Raw genomic sequence first — 16,533 nt, 5'->3', positions numbered from 1 at the left:
GAGGCCATAAGGAGAATTATTTTCCACAGAATGCTTTATGGTTTAGTTTAATTAATATAAACATCAATAGGTTAATTTAGGTACATTACATGAAAAATAAATCCATATAATTCTACCACAAGCACAAACATACAGACGTGCTATGCAAAAATAAATAAATAAAGCCTCAAAATATTGACTAATAAAAGCCAATATTTAAATCTAATGTGAAAACATATCTATCTCATCATTTAAACATCTTATGTGTAGTATCAAATCCAAACATAAAACTTAAGTAGGTGCATAGAACTTGGCATTACTATCACAGCTTGTTTTCCCTGACAGTAACCTTTCTTAGCTTTGTTTAAAAAAAGAAAATTACAGTTTCAACCCAGTATTTAAACAGATACTAAAAAATCAGTTCAGTCAATCAATATTTAAAGATGACATTCCAAGGGACTCTTGCATGTGTTTTCACGTTTCTTACTGGTGTTGGGACTAATACTGTACATCTAATGTGATAGCTCAGCACATTTCCCTGCAAAACATTCTAATTAACTCAATAAAGCACACTAAGACACCCGATCAAATTTTGCAAAACCCCTCGAGCTTTGAGGGAGGCTATGAGATTCTCAGTTTTAAATAAGAAGATCGCAATAACACTTAAGTTAATCGTAACTCGTGAATATTATTCAAATATACTGAGCATGAAAGGACACTTATCATTCTATTAATGCATGTATTTTTATAGCAAAACGAATTTAATATCAACTAGTTTAATATCAAAGTTTGTGAAAATCAAGACTAAAGAGCACAGAAAGGAACCTATAAGTCCCATGCATGAAGAGAACAACACTTTTGTGCCATTGGTATGTTGGAACAACACTTCAGGTGGGCTTGCAAGCAGTGTAGCCAAAACCTCTTTAGCAATGAAACTTGGTTTTGTGTTGAGGAAGGACAGTGAGTGTGTCACAGATGTACAAAACAACATACAGATTGTATGTATAACAAAACAAACATCGGGAAGGTTCAAGTTCAATGGTTTGGTCAGCCTCACTGCACAGTGCTCAATCAATGGCAACCTAACTGCACAGTGCTACACTGATTAAGTCCTGGGACCTCATCTCCTACCTATCATGAGCACTCATTCTGATGTGACAACATTCCAGTAGCTCAACAAATGTCCTTAGGCTGCTTGTGAGAATGTTTAAGGCTGTTAACAGCTGTTGAAGGTTATGTCATGGATGTGCTACCTGCCAGATTGAACCTCATTTAACACTTACAGGATAAATTGCAATTACATGCTGCATGTAGGGCTCCAAGATGAGTGAACAGGCACATTTTTGTCCAGGCTTGGATAGGCCTTCCTATGAGAAATCTGCAATCTGGTGCAAGGCACACATTTGAGCTGTACAGCTTATATTGCTTCCAATGGTGGACTGAGACTTTCACAGCTGTAAGGAGTATGAACTGGAGACAAAATTATAATTCTGATTATGAAGCAAACAATTAAGCAGACTAACAGCTGGGTCACAGCTGTAGCAGCTAATGGTGACGTTTGCTGACTTGAGAACATCCCCTCCAACCTAGAACCTAGAACCCAGAACAGGTGTCTCAGGCTCAGTTCCTAATGCGTTTCCTTTTCCTATCTACCTTTGTCTAAATATTTAATTGCATGATTTTTATTATTTTTTATGCCCAGGCTCCGAGGTGTACTGAATGATCAACCTTAAGAAAAACAAATCTTACCATTTTATTATTTTTTAATAATAAAAATTCATTTAAAAATTGCATTTTGTGTTTACTTGTGTTATCTTTGTCTAATATTTCAATTTGCTTGATGATCTGAAACCTTTCAGTGTGACAAACATGCAAAAAAATAAGAAATCAGAAAGGGGGCAAACACTTTTTCACACCACTGTATATACTATACTGTATATTAACAGTTTATTTATTCTGTGTCTCTTGTAGATGCTGAATTATTACACATTCAGAAACGGTGACATGCTGAAAGACCTTTTTAGGCTTGAACAGAGAAAATTACAGGGGAACCCAATGTAATTATTCAAAATCCTCAAAGGCTTTGTCAATGCAGTGGGCTTCTTCTGAATAAACAGAGAAAAACACCAGAGGACACAAATGGAAACTACACTGAAGTTCATTTAATCAAGAACAGGATGCACTTTTACTCAAAGGGGAATGAGTAAGGAACGACCTACCCAACCATATGGTTGAAGCTAATAACCTGGCTTCCTTCAAGAAACAGCTGGATGCAGATTAATAAACTACTGCAAACTAAATTAGTATCTTCTCATTTATAACAGTTTTTATGTAACACCTTTCACAGTAGACAATATGATCACAGCTCAGAGACAACACATAAATAAAAGAACATCTGGGCAGGGATTAAGCCTTTGTACTCTAATCTTCATTTTACATTTGTATTATTAAACTCCTTCTTATTCTTTTTGGCACAACATGTATTTATATACAATCTATTTATTTAAAAGCAAAAAATCACCATGAATTATGGAATATAAATACTAATTAGGTGTAAACCTTTCTCACCACTAGAAACAGACCCATCTAAACCAACTTCTAATTCTACTTTGCCTCTATAAAGTCAAAGTTGAGAACCATGAACAGCAGTGTCTCCTTTTTAGGGCTTATTACCATGACAGGTAAACATGAGCATTGAAATAGGCATACTGTATGTACTGTAATGATCCTACAAGGAAAACCCATCAGAGTTATGGTGAATCTCAACACTAATGGCAGCAGGTTACACTTACAATGATAGTGCTCAACACTCTAGTGGTAACATAGTTAAAACAGAGTGCACTTTAATTTATTTGCTTTTAATGTCTCATTCAGTATAATACTGTATATGCACATATTTAGACATTTCCTTTTTTCTAGAATATCAGTGCCTGAATGTTTGTGAAACATAATTGCACAACAGTCTTGTGCATTCTCACACATTGTATTTTGAATGAAATTACTCAAGTGTGTATCATCTCTTACATTTTTCACCTATTAATTTTGCATTGATCCTGCTGAAGTCTTTAGGTCTTTGTTAATCATGTTAAATGTGAGATGTTTATTTTCAGGGGCTGTGGTGTCTTCTTTGGTTTTTCTTCCAGTCCCTTTTGAGCTCCTGAATACCTAATTTGGGTACTTACTCAATTTAACTAAGATTTTACATTGCTAATTGCTGAAAAGATTATATAATTGCCTTTAAGAACATTTTAAAACCTAGGAAATGGAATAAAGTTGTCTACTTTATCGTATAATAAGGCCCACATTAATCCCATTTACAGTTTGGAAAAAATAACAAATACAAGACAATGCAGCTTTCCAGCAAGTGAGTATATCCCATTTTAACATTTTAACATAAAAGAAGGGGCATGCATAACAAAATGGAAATAGGTAGCTCATCATTGGCAATAGATAAGATCTTAAAACTTTCTACCACATAAATACTTTGACATTTACTATTTCTCTTGTCAATTCTCTTCCATTTTTTATTATTCTATAATAGGATTAGAGTCATTTAGAAATACATTTTTTTTAAAACTAAGAATAAGGTTAGATTAGTGTGTTGTATTTGTTCGGTTGTTTCTTTTTTTAAAACAGCAGCCATAGAACAGGTATTGCCCACAGACCGATAATCCAAATACTGTATATATATATAGATTTAGATATATCCAAATGTGAGCCAAAATCTTTGTCAAGTCAAGTCAATGTGTGAACTGCCCTTTTCCGCATTGTTTAAATATTAGCTACAACTGCTTGTATGGGACTCTAAAACTGTTGCTGCTCTGTGTGTTGCATCAGGATGTTTCTTCAGCTCACAGTCGCAGTTACTTGGTCTGTCACTTCTTTTCCTTCTGGTGAAGTTGCACAAAGAGAAACTGTTCTTTTTCCTCCAAGCAGCAGATATAACCAACCGAAAGTAGGAAGTCTTTGCTTGTTGCTTTTTAAACTGTCACCTGACCAGTTGTCTTCTAACACTGTTACTGGTCACAAACAAGGGTAACATCATTAGAAATTGTAATTCCCTTAAGTACGGTATATTGGGAATCACAATTCTTTTCTTGGAGCTGTATGCCTAAATACTGTAATAATTATACAATTTTTTATACCATTTAGCCTCATGGTTTTTACTCTTTCTTTCATTGACACTGTACAGTTCATAATAAGGGACAAGGAGCTCCTAAACAGATCTTTTCATCTTTTTGTCAGGAAACCTCCATCTTCAGTAACTACCTCAAACCCAGTGATGATCATAACATCCATCCATCGTCTAACCAGTACAGGTTCCAGCTCCCCCACCACCCTATCCCTGCAATCAATGAGTACAAGTCAGGGTACACCCTAGACAGGCCACCAGTCCATCACAGGGCAAATTTTGGATTTTGAGAGGAAACCAAAGCAACAGTAGGAATCCCCCACAAACACAGAGAGAACATACAAAGTACACGCAGATAAAACACCAGATCCAGAATTGAACACAGGGCCCAAGAGCTGCAATCAAGCAATGTTACTGCACCACTGTGCTCCCAGAGTCATAGCTTATTGCTGAAACATAGGGCTGAAGGCTGAGATCACACAACTGCTCTCCCCCTAGACACGATCAACCATAACAAGGCCATCGATAAAGAGACTGTTTTTAATAACACAGATCAAATCTAGCCAACATGGCTTTTGGGGACTGGAGGAAATTGGAGCACCACCTGGTAATCATATGCAAACTTTCAAAGAACAAACTCCATTTAAACAGACACTCAAGACTAATTACTCTACCTGCATGTGTCAAAGAAGTAACATGAAGAGACACTCAGATAAATTGCACTATTTTAGACGTCTGCGAACTCTACTGCCGAGTAGTGATCCTATTAATTTAGTCGGAACAGTTCACATTGTTGAAAAATATTCTTTATTTAGCCAAAGAGGTCAGATAGCTCAGTTTTATAACCTATATGTACAATGAAACAAGTGACAAAGGCTATCCCTAATGATTATTTATGTCAATGCGATGTGCCAAAGGCACACAACCTTTTTATTTTGAAAAAATGTAATTATCACACAGCAACACATTCACATTCAACAACTGTTTTAAGAGTAAATGAATAAAACAAGTTGTTGTTATTGTTAGTTTTTACCACAAACTTGTATTGCCCCTGTTTGAGAATCGGAAAGTTATTTTTTGCAGTAACAATATGGCAAGCCTTCAATCTTTTACGCACTGAGTATATCTATAGTGTATATGGAGACAGTTGATAGCATAGTTGAGAATATATCGCTGCTGTCATTTTAATAGCAATAAACTATTACTTTAAAATACTTTAAAATTATTATCAGTATGGTTTATGTGCTTTTGTACACACCGGCGTTGACCAATATATGGTGAGTGTCCCATCGTAAAAACGAAACCCTCAGAGCAAAGTGCGAAGTGCACAGGTGTCAGGAAACCCCGTTCATCTGCGTGGAACCGCAAGAGCACTGTAAACCAGTGGAGTTAAATCACACAATGTAACTACAATTGATATAAGAAGGAAGCTGAAAATTGCTAGACCACAAACTCTTATAGGTTATAGATACTACAAAGTACTCGTAAAAAGAAAAATGAAAGACATCCAATCGAAGCATCCTTGAACAATTTAATTTTAACTTTCTAAACATTCATGGGTGTTTGACTAGAAATACGATTTTAACTTTTTGTAATTCACAGTCATGACCTATTTTAGTAGAATTTATTACTACTAAAGAATAAATATTAATTGTTAAGAGCTAATTTATTGATCATCATTTAAAACAACGTATTTAAGTTAAGACCGCCTAAGAAACACGTAAGTTCCAGTTAAGCGTTTTCCGTTAAGACCTGAAGCTACTTGACTAGATGCGCACATTTGCCTATTTCTCCAGTCTGGGCATTGTCTTTGGGATTCATGTTTGACATAAATAATTGCTTCGATTAAACATCGGTCGTCGGAAAGAGTTTCTGCATCCATCTTTGTGGACAAGTCGTTCCTGCCCTACACGTTGTTACACTTTATTTCCTTCCTAACGTTTTCAAGCAATAAAACTCAAAGAAACGGGCCTTTTGGAAGGGGTCTCGGCATACAAACAGCCTTTCCCTTTAAAGCAGCCGACGTCTCCGGATTTCCATTCAGTGCAATGCTGTATTTTAAAGACTTGAGTCCGTAATGACTTCGTATAGCCGTTGTAAACCAAAAACAACACAAAAGCAAAACATCTCTCTGTATGTAAAAGCATTAAGAAATAAATCAGATACTAAATTCTTTCTCGAGAATACGTAGCTTTAATTCCTTCCCTTTAAGAGGAGACAATACAAAGAGAAGCTACTCACCGTTTTTTCTCTTTCAATTAGAGCGTCTGCAAAAAGCGACAGGATTTGATATCAATAGCCGTCATGACATACCCCAACTGGAACAGACATAAAACAAGAAATCATTCACAAAATGTCACTGCGAATCGATGTGCAAAAATATCCGACTTATTTCTGACTATACATTGTTGTTGTTTTCCTTAAGTGCAACGTCCAGAGTCGTGTCGATACATTTAGTTGATAAATTCCGGTTTGGTTTCTCGTGTTCTTGACTTGTCAGTGCCAGCCAGTCTCTCTCGGTCTGCGCGGATACTGTGTGTGTGCAGTGCACTGTCTGTAGGTACTGTAGAACTGCACAATATGCAGCCTTACAACCAATCGAGCTTGGAGATCAGCCAAAGACCAGGCTTCAAGCTTCAAGGCTGCAGTAACGCCTTTCGAGAAAATATGCAAGTGCCCTGTTTTACCCATTACGAAACAGGAACATTATCTGAGCAATGAAGAGAGCTCCATTCTCGCAGGAGTACGAAAACTAGCTCTAGGAAAATGTAGTTGGTAATTATTCGAAAATTAATTTCGCCGACCTGGCTTGCTTGAGTTTAAATGGGTGCACGAGTTGCGGGGTTCACGCAAAGAATTCTAAACCAAAAATGAACCATGGAATTTCCGCGGTTATCTTTTTAGTGTTGTGTTTCTCATACAGTACAGTATGTAATCATTTTCATATATAGCAATCTTGAAACCGGCTAGTGTTGGCAAGCTAAATTTTAATTTAACACTTTGAAGTTTTATTTCACTACAATAGTTTCGCCAATGTAAACATGTAGTTCTGATAGCGAACATCTTTTCTATTGTTCTTGGTTTCATTTCACACTTAAATACTGAAATAGGAAGAAAGGCATTGCGGTTTGGACCAGTCACCTGGATGGCTTTGTTACGTGTTGAGCAATTCAGCATTGACCTATTTACGAAAAACCTTAAGTAGAGATCGTAGTAAAAAGGTAATATTAAAATGTTATGTTTTGAGTTTACATTAAGTATTTTATATCTTAAAAAATAGGTTGTTGTTAAGCATAACGTTACTTGATGAGTACTGTGCATTGCCTGTGTCTTTTCATGTTCCATTAAGTAGCATATTATAGGATCTTATAAAACGTTTTTTTCTACAGAACCAATTCTTAAGATGACAGATAAAAAACTTGCTTTTTTCACTGTTTTATTAAAGAGCTCAGCATAGAAAAGGTGGTCTTAATAGTGTCAATTATCACAGATATGCATACATTAATTTTGTTCAGAAATGCCTTTCCTTATTTTTGTTCTTATAAAGATGAGCAAAAATTACAAACACCATTAAGTTTGTGCAATAGGGTTGATTTTTTTCTGAAAATGTCATCTTCCATGTTTTTGACTTAATGTTTTCTAATTCAAACATTGACATTTAGTCTCCTTTAGGCTTTATGGGCCCTACAGTAATATCCATTTGGGATTGGCCTGTTACTTTAATCACAGGCCTTGGGCTGTATACTGATCTTCACCACAGTAATTATCTTAGTACATTACAGATTATTCCATCATGATTAACAGTGGGCATTGCAAACACAAAATAATACATAAGACAAACATTCATTGCAATTGTTTTTTACTTTATATTAAACTGTAAAATGCTAATTGTTATTGAACTCTGCTTAAAGGTACAAGTCTCATAATACAGTAGCACAAAACAGAAGAAGATGACATACAAGTACCCTATTAAATGTGTACTGCCAGACCATCTGCTCCTTTTCTCACCAATGTTTCATAGCTGAAACTGAAAACCTAAGGAGCCAGACAGAAGACTTCACACAGCTTTTGCTTGTGATAATTTCAAGCTTGTAGACTCCTGAGCAGCTACAGTGGCTGCTGTTGATTCATTAAAATCCTTGCAGACTTTAAGCTCACATTAGCTATATAGAAGTCTGTCATCCAAAATAGTGAATGGCCAGTGATGTTTGGGTTGCAGCATCAAAAGTGCTCTCAGAACTAAGGTTTTTGCCACCTGGTTCTGTCTAGAGCTAACATACAAAATACATTTAAAGCTATGATGTAATATGGTTTTGATTTTGAAAAACAAAATCCTATTACAATTTTACTTTCAAGGTCAAGAGAAATTATTTTAAAAAGATGGTAAAATATGAGACTTCAATAAAATTCCAGAAAATAAAGCAAAAACAATCCAAAACCAACATATGAAATAGCTAACTGAATTTACCTATTGGTAGACTGCATTGGTAAGAATCCTGTAGTCATAGTCATTTTATGTTTTTTCCAAGGTGCTTCATGAGCTCAAAGAAGAGCAATCTGGTGTAGAGAGCAAGGAATACTACAGGATACAAGAATGTTAGGTGAGGGCTGCTATTGCTGGTGCTTTTGTCAAGGCCGGGGAGAGACAGAGCTAGTACAGGACTACTGATTATGGTGTGAGACTGGCTGACTTAGGAAGGCAACTCTGGGTTTCAGTCACCATCACATAGACGTGCCTCATCAGGGACATCATCCTGCTATCTGAAACATCCAAACAAGTCATCTTGCTGGATCTTAAGGTCCCGTGGAAAAAGCACACAGATTAGGCCAATGAAAGGAAGAGGACCAAGTACAGCATGTAGACCTGGTGGAGCAGTGCTGTTCGAAGGGATAGAGAGCAAGGTGCATGCCCATTGAAGAGTCATTGTAGGGAAATTCCTAAATAGGGCCTATGTCCTATAGTGTGCTGGACATCACAGGTGGACAGAGGAGGAAGGCCATCACAGCTGCCACTGTGGCTGCAGAAAAAGTATAATGATGGCTCTGAATCAGGATAAATTGTCACATGGGTTCAGGGTAGTGCTACGTGGATGCAGGTATGGGTCTGATCAGCCTCATTTGGGTTGCTTTGGGTGAGGTTGTCTGATGTTGAAAGATCTGAAACAGCCACTGACCCCAGGATACATCAGAAGTATGTCAAAAGGGTCTCAGAAAGAAATGTTTTAGAATGTAGATTTTCCAGGCCGTTGCATTGTTTCAAAAGTCTGTAAGAAACTGGTGTATTAGGATGACTCCTTGCCTTGTTTATAACATTGGTAAGTTTTTCATATACTTCTAGAGTTTTAATCAAGTTTTCAGAAACTTAGAGAATCACCCTTGAGTTTGCCTTTCAGTGCTGTGTTTTAGAGAATGCCTTCTAACTTGTGGATATCTGTAAACAAGATATTTCTGGTAGAGATACATAGGGGTAAATTAGTTAAAGAAATTAATGTGGTTTAAAATAAACCTTTAAGAATCAATGTTTAAGAAACAGACAAGCTCCTATTTTATATATGTATTGCTACTTAGCCTGTTGGAAAGCAAGCAAGAAAAAACTCACTTGGCTATCTTCTTGTATTTGTTACTAAACATATCGTACCAGCTAAAACTTTTGGAATTATAAACTGTAATTTAAAGCTTCAAAGCAAGTATTTTTTTTTAAAGGAAAATATGCTTTGAGATTTTGTATCCATGTAAAGTACCTGTCATTTAATTTTGTTCTTTTGGTTCTTAAGAAATAGATCTAAGAATTTAAATTTGCAATCCTACCAATCTGAAAGATCTCAGCAAAGTACTTTACTATTTTTAAAACAGACTCAATATTTAATTCCACAATATTACAAAGATCTAATAATTACAAAATAGTGGAAAATAAACCAACTGTACTTTCTCAAACTTATGGGCCGATCTTTCTGTAAGATAAATATTGTACGTTCTGCGCTTCCTTTTATTGCTATAGGTTTTCAGTTTCCATAATATTAGACAAAACAATGTTTGCTGTCAATTCTTTATTACTGTACTTTTTAACAAACAACTTTACAACTGCATGAAAAAATCCACACCTGAGGTGTATCTCTACAGATACACCTTTACATTTACAATTACATTTACATATATTCCACTGAATATAGTATTAATTATTAAACCATATTGGTCTCAAGCAGGACTGTGGGCAATGCTTTGACAAGAAATACAACCATTAAAAACATTCTGTAAAAAAACTGCTGGATCTTTTTAAGTTTATAAGCTTCTTATCAGAAACTGATATGAAAAAATTATGTTCAAACTTTATCGTCTAAAAGGTACTATTGATTTATATAGTATAAAACTCAGGAATCATGAGAGTTTTTGGAGCATACCCATAATAGTTTTTGAAATTAATAATGCTTTAAAAAAAACATATTTTGCAAACAGTGTTGCTTATGTCTTCACATTACACTGATTTATTGTATTGGTATGGTTGAATACGCATTAAGTATTTTTTAACAAATCTTGAAAATGGAAATGTTGTTTTGGCTGGAAGCACAAAAAAACTCAGCTAACAATTGAAACACTTTTCACAGCATTTGTTGCTACTACCAGAGTGAAATAATTTCTAAACTTAACTTATTCCTAAAAAAGCACTGATAACATTTGCTCTGTTATCTACAAAGGAAATAATTGCAATAAAAGCAAGCCAAGCTACTATTTGTAATTTGAATGGACATACAGTACATGTAAGCTTCACTGCTGCCATTAGAACACAAATGCTATTCTTACATCTTGCACAGCAGCCTTTTGCCTGACACACTGATTGAAAATTGCTATTAGCTGTTCGTTGTAAGCTAATAAGAACACTCTGCTGTGATCCGCAATAGGAATTTGTTTAAGCAAGAGCTCACCATGAATGAGTTGCTCATGTGGTTTGTAGACAAAGTGAAAAGTGTGAAAAGCCGCCATGTTCTGTTGCCTTCTGAGTTTTTCAGTGGCTATATTGCACACAGTGTGTCCCTTGGAAAAAGGTGAATGACAGTTAATAGAACAGCAATGTTTAAACACAAAATTCACATCAGAGGATGATAATATATGGTCATAGAAGGCCCACTGGAACTGAGGTAGAATAATATTATAATTAGTTATTACCTATACCATACTTTAGTGCTGATGCAAAACGATAACAGATAAAATTCCATTTTGCAATGAAAACAATTTTTTTTCCTAAGATTTCCTTTGTATTGTATTTCTTTAAAAAGGAGTAGAAGCCTTGTCTTGACAGCCCCTGCTGTGCACCTAACTGGAAGCCCTGGTCTGCGAATATTTTAGACAAGGAGCTTTGAATTAAAGACTATTGAAACCACAGTGCTGGAAAGAAGCCACTCTGCGAAGAGTAAGAGCTGCTGAAGCTTTCTGCCTTCAAATTTAATGGCCATTTTCTACAGTTCTTAAAAAGCTGACACCATTTCCTCATCATGCACAATAATCAGACTGCAGCATGAAGGAAAAAATACAGTGGGAGTATGAAAGGAATATAAATCATACTTAGAACCCTCATCTACAAGGAGCAGCTTCTGAATTTAATTCGGTTTAATCACATTTTTGGTCAATTAATTAATTTCTATGTTCTAAATTTTAAATCTCATGGGATAAAAAATTAATAATAATAAACTTAATTTTATATAGCGCCTTTAAAGGTGGCTTCTGAAAGCACCTTATCTAATGCAAAAATACAATTTACTCTAGTTTTTCTTGCAATATTTTTTTCACTTAATTGGTAAACGTTCATCTAAAGGGTTCGTTTTTGAGCAGTAGACCAAAATCAATATCCGTTACAAATTTAGTATGAGACCTGTAATCCAGACCCAAAAGACTTTGTTCTCGTGGTCTAAATTTCTAGTTGTCCATTTAAACCTTACCTGGGTTATGGTTTGAGATCTGCTACTGGTCGCTTGCACATATCAGCCATTTGACACATAGTGCTTTGTTGTTTTCAGGGTTTGCAGAGACTAGCCTGACAAATTTGGAAATATGTTTGTGTGTTGTAGAACAATTAGGATCTAAAACAATCACTGCTACACTTTTATTGTAAAATACACATCTTAAACAAAATGTTTAAAATATTTTACTATTTTATTTTACTCCAAAGTGTAAAGAGTAAAGCCTCTAAACCAAAAAAACTTTACTATAAGTAAAAAAAAAAAACAAATTTCCTAAATCAAAGGGGTCAAATTAAAAGAAGCCTGGGGTCAGAGCACAGGGTCAGCCATTTATACAGCACCCCTGGAGCAGTTGGGGTCAAGGGCCAAACAGAGTAGGATTCTCTGCCAGCCATGGGATACAAACCGCCAACCTTCCAGCCACAGGCGCAGATCCTTAGCCACAGAGCCACCGCACCGCCTCCTTGGTGTTAGAAAGAATCGGCATTGATGAGTGCATTTCATACCACAATAGAAGTAAAATGTACATAGTAACATGTAAACCCTCCAATTTACATAATAAAATAAACAAAATTTCCAGGAATGGGTAGCGACATACTGTACTGTATTGTCTGTGATTCAGAATGAGGCAACAAATAAAACGTGAAGCGGCCCGATGACATTGTAAACAAGCATGCTTGTGAATACTGTACATCTCTTTGAAACCCACAGAAATATTGCTTCCAACTTTGAGATGGTTTTGCCAACAAATATTACTTGTTAACTCTGCATGCAGATCATGTTGGAACATTTCCGCTGTGAAATGTCTACCACACAACTTGTACTCATTCAGCAGGAAGGGCTGGCTTAAGTCACAATTAGCATTAAACTGATGGTTTCACCATAGGCATACAGTATTTTCACAAAGGTTATGATTTTGTGCTTAATTTGGAATTTAAATTTTAATTTAAAATAATGTGCAATACTATTAATTTTGTTACCGAGATTTAAAAACGAGTCTGAGAAATTGGGACTGCAGTTCCCCACTCAACTAATATAATATTAATTAGTTATGATATCCCTTAAGATATCTTACTCCATTTATCTTATTTGCACAATTAAAAATACACAACTTGTTATGTATGGGGCATTGGCTGGGGGATAAAATATCTTGGAAACACCTAATCTATGTAACCTCTACAGAAACCTGAAACCTGTCCAGAAATTTCTTTGATGTACAAAGAAAAAATGAAAATTAAACGTTAACCTTGCCAAGATTATGCACTATTTATAAAGATGGTGAAGGTCTTATTATACAATGTGTTAATTGTATGGCTGGACTTTAACATGTGCAAAAATCTACCACTGAGAATGTGTTTTTACAGTATTTTACTTTCTTACTTCATGCCTAGGATTAGATTGTTGCAATCCTGGTTCACATCTTACTGCACTACTCAAAGCCTTTTTCAGAAGGTCTGGGCCAGTGGTATTGTTTGAGGTGCTTGCCTAGCTGCAGGTGAACTAAGAGGCACTTAAACAGATGATCAGATGTGTTTTTTGATTGGTTTATATGGTTGATTAACATCACAGTATACAGAGCCATCAGAAGACACAGAACACAGCATAAAAGACAATGATAGAATAAAAGAAAAAGAGAAGACAGACAGAGGACAGAGACACACAAGAAAGAAACACAGAAGAGACAGAGAAGAAGGAACATCATTATTTAATAATATAACATCACTTTATTAACCCTTTATCCTCCTGTTCCTCTAAGTTTGTTCCACACAAGAAGACTTAACTCTGCTCAGTCTTGGAAACCTGATTCTAGCTATGTATATGCTATGTATAATTATTAATATTATTATTATTTACTGTATTGTAATGTACTGTCTCCATTGTGAGATTTGTAATGTGAATCTCACATTACATCTTTGCTGTGTTTCGCTAGATAAATTCGCTATTACATAGCTAGAATAGCTATTAATAGCTATTATAATAAATCCGATATAATTTGTGAAATTCTGACTAAAATCTTTCTTTCCTACAGTAGTTTCATGATGCTTTTTAGAATAAGATGTTTGATTCTCATTGATTTTTGTGTGTTGGAGGAAAGGAGATTTACTGTAGAGTCATATTTTTTTATGAGGACACAGGATTTGTTCTCTTTTTGGCTTGTTAAAGTAATGCTTTCAGGTTACAAATCTAGAATGCTGTGTTTCTGGATCTGTAAATGTAGGCCTCTGAAACCCATAGATTTATATGTGTTGTACATTGTATAATTGATATTTTATTACCTTTTCTCCAAGGCTGTCCTAGTAAATATAAATGTACCAATATGTAACAGTATTGTATTTTAAGGTGTCCTTTTGCATCAAAAACAAAAATGCTAATTCTGTTCCACTTTTAGCTATTTGAATAGGGTCAGTGCAGTTTCCTAATGTTCACCTGGACTAAATCTGGTTAGAGCCAGTTTCAGGTTGTGTGCAGTGTAAATTAATTGCTAGGAAAATAGCAATAGTCATAGCAAGGTGCCCTTAATAGACTTGTTGAAACATTTTTCTTTTTCAACGAGACAAAACATACTGGTTTTGTTCTTTTTCTGAAGGTTAGGTGCTGCTAATTATGTGCGGGAGCATAAACAAAGAACCTGTCTTGTGTCACCCCGTTTAGTTCAATTCTGACTTCCTCAATTCAATTGCACAACACAAACATGCATTCACATAGAGCTGGAAATTTCCATAGACATTACTCTATTCAAACTTGAAACACATGATATTTACTGAGTTAGAAAAAGTATGCATGAACACAGTAGGTGACCAAATGCCACTCAAATTACCATAGTTTAAGTCCAATGTATTTTTATTATTAAGAAGTACTCAGGGAGCACCTTTACTATCCTATTTTAAAACTGGAAAGGGATTAAATGCTTATGAGAGTAAAACTACATGCTGTCCATCTCAAAATAGTATTGTAGATGTGTTTAAAACTATTATAAAATCCCAAATATTTCATTTTATCTTTCTTTGGATTAAGAATGGTACATTTTTAGTACTTGGTGCTATAATAAAATATAATGCATGCAAACCCAGGGTCCCCTTTTTGTAAAAAAAAATACATTTTGTTTTATAAATAAATATTGTACCCCCAAACTAAGTATTGTGCTGTGTAAAACATAATGACTTAAGAAAGAAACAAATGAGAAGAGAACATTTTGCCCATCTTGCCTATTTGGTAGTTAACAGTTAATTGATCCAAAGATCTCATCCAACAATAAAAACAATCCAGGGTATCAGCTTCAACAAAATGGCTGTATAGTCTGTTCCTTACTCACACAACCCTTTCGTTAAAGAATTGGCACCTGTTCTCAGTTTTAAATGCAATTCCACAAACAGTATTATCCATTTGTGCCCTGGTTCATGTTTCATTGTTTATCAATTTCAATAACTGCTTAACTACTTAATTTATCCAACTAATCCAATTCAGGGTCACAGTAGCCATGAATCTATGTTAGGAAGCATTGAGCACAAGGCGGGATATACCCTGGACAGCTCACCAAAAACACTGACACGCACACACTCATACCAGGTCCAGTTTTCCCAGAAGCCAATTAATCTACCATTATGTCTTTGGACTGTAGGAGGAAACGGAGCACCTAGAGAAAACCCAACTGAACATACAGTATGAACTCCATTCAGATAGCACACATGCCAATGTGACTCCCATTTCACATTTTATTTTGAATAAAATAGAATTATAGTTGGACTTTATGGTTACACATACACTAATTCTGTTAAGCAAGACAGTTACTGTAAGAGTGGGCAGGTAGGGTGTATGGATCTTGCGGAGAGAGAGGGAGATCAGAAATCCAAATTAGTAAGCAAAAATGAAACCAGGAAGCAAGCGCGTAGGTCAGAACACGAGAAAGACAACAAGAGAGCAACAATCCAAAACGAAAGGCAAAGCCGAAAATGAGCGGCAGGCTAGACGATCAAATACCAAAATGAAGGCTAGTAAGACAATAACACGCACTGTGACGAGAGTAAACGATACTGTAGGTGTATTACTTGCGGCGTGAGCGTTTGTTAAACACGGCGCGCATGGGAATCCAAGGTGGGAAAGAGACGTGTGGAATACGTAACAGTTACACATCCTAAGCTAATAGCATAAGAATGAACATACTGTAGCTTAATTTTGACAGTACTGCTGAAAAAAAGCAGTACTGTACTGTATAAAACTACTGTATTAAAAAAAAGACCTGAGGAAAGTGGTAAATTGGTATACACATAACGCGCAAAACTTTAACTGAAGCACTTTGACTTGTATGTACAGTATATAGGAAAAAATATGGAAAAGACCAGAAAGCCCACTGGTCTATGGCCCTGATGCATTATACCTGGAAGCTGCTGCTTTCCATCATTTAATGATAAAAATGATCACAGAACAAAATGAACAGGCTTCAGAGGAAGATTCAAATGAGGTATGATGATT

At 35.6% G+C, this 16,533-nt stretch overlaps 1 protein-coding gene across 1 annotated transcript in view; it reads right to left on the bottom strand.

Moving 5' to 3' along the window:
* Positions 1–6,857, bottom strand: part of LOC148654549 (proline-rich protein 5-like) — a 92,636-nt gene extending 85,779 nt beyond the window's left edge. The window contains exon 1 of the mRNA XM_088646953.1: positions 6,353–6,857. The gene's annotated coding sequence lies outside the window, so the exon portion shown is untranslated. The remainder of the gene's footprint in view (positions 1–6,352) is intronic.
* Positions 6,858–16,533: the final 9,676 nt, after the last annotated feature.

Source organism: Lepisosteus platostomus, chromosome 9 (assembly GCF_059453375.1).
Source record: "Lepisosteus platostomus isolate fLepPlt1 chromosome 9, fLepPlt1.hap1, whole genome shotgun sequence".
Classification (NCBI taxonomy): Eukaryota; Metazoa; Chordata; class Actinopteri; order Semionotiformes; family Lepisosteidae; genus Lepisosteus; species Lepisosteus platostomus.
Note: the sequence above shows the minus strand (reverse complement) of the source record. Positions and strands in the feature narration are given on the sequence as shown.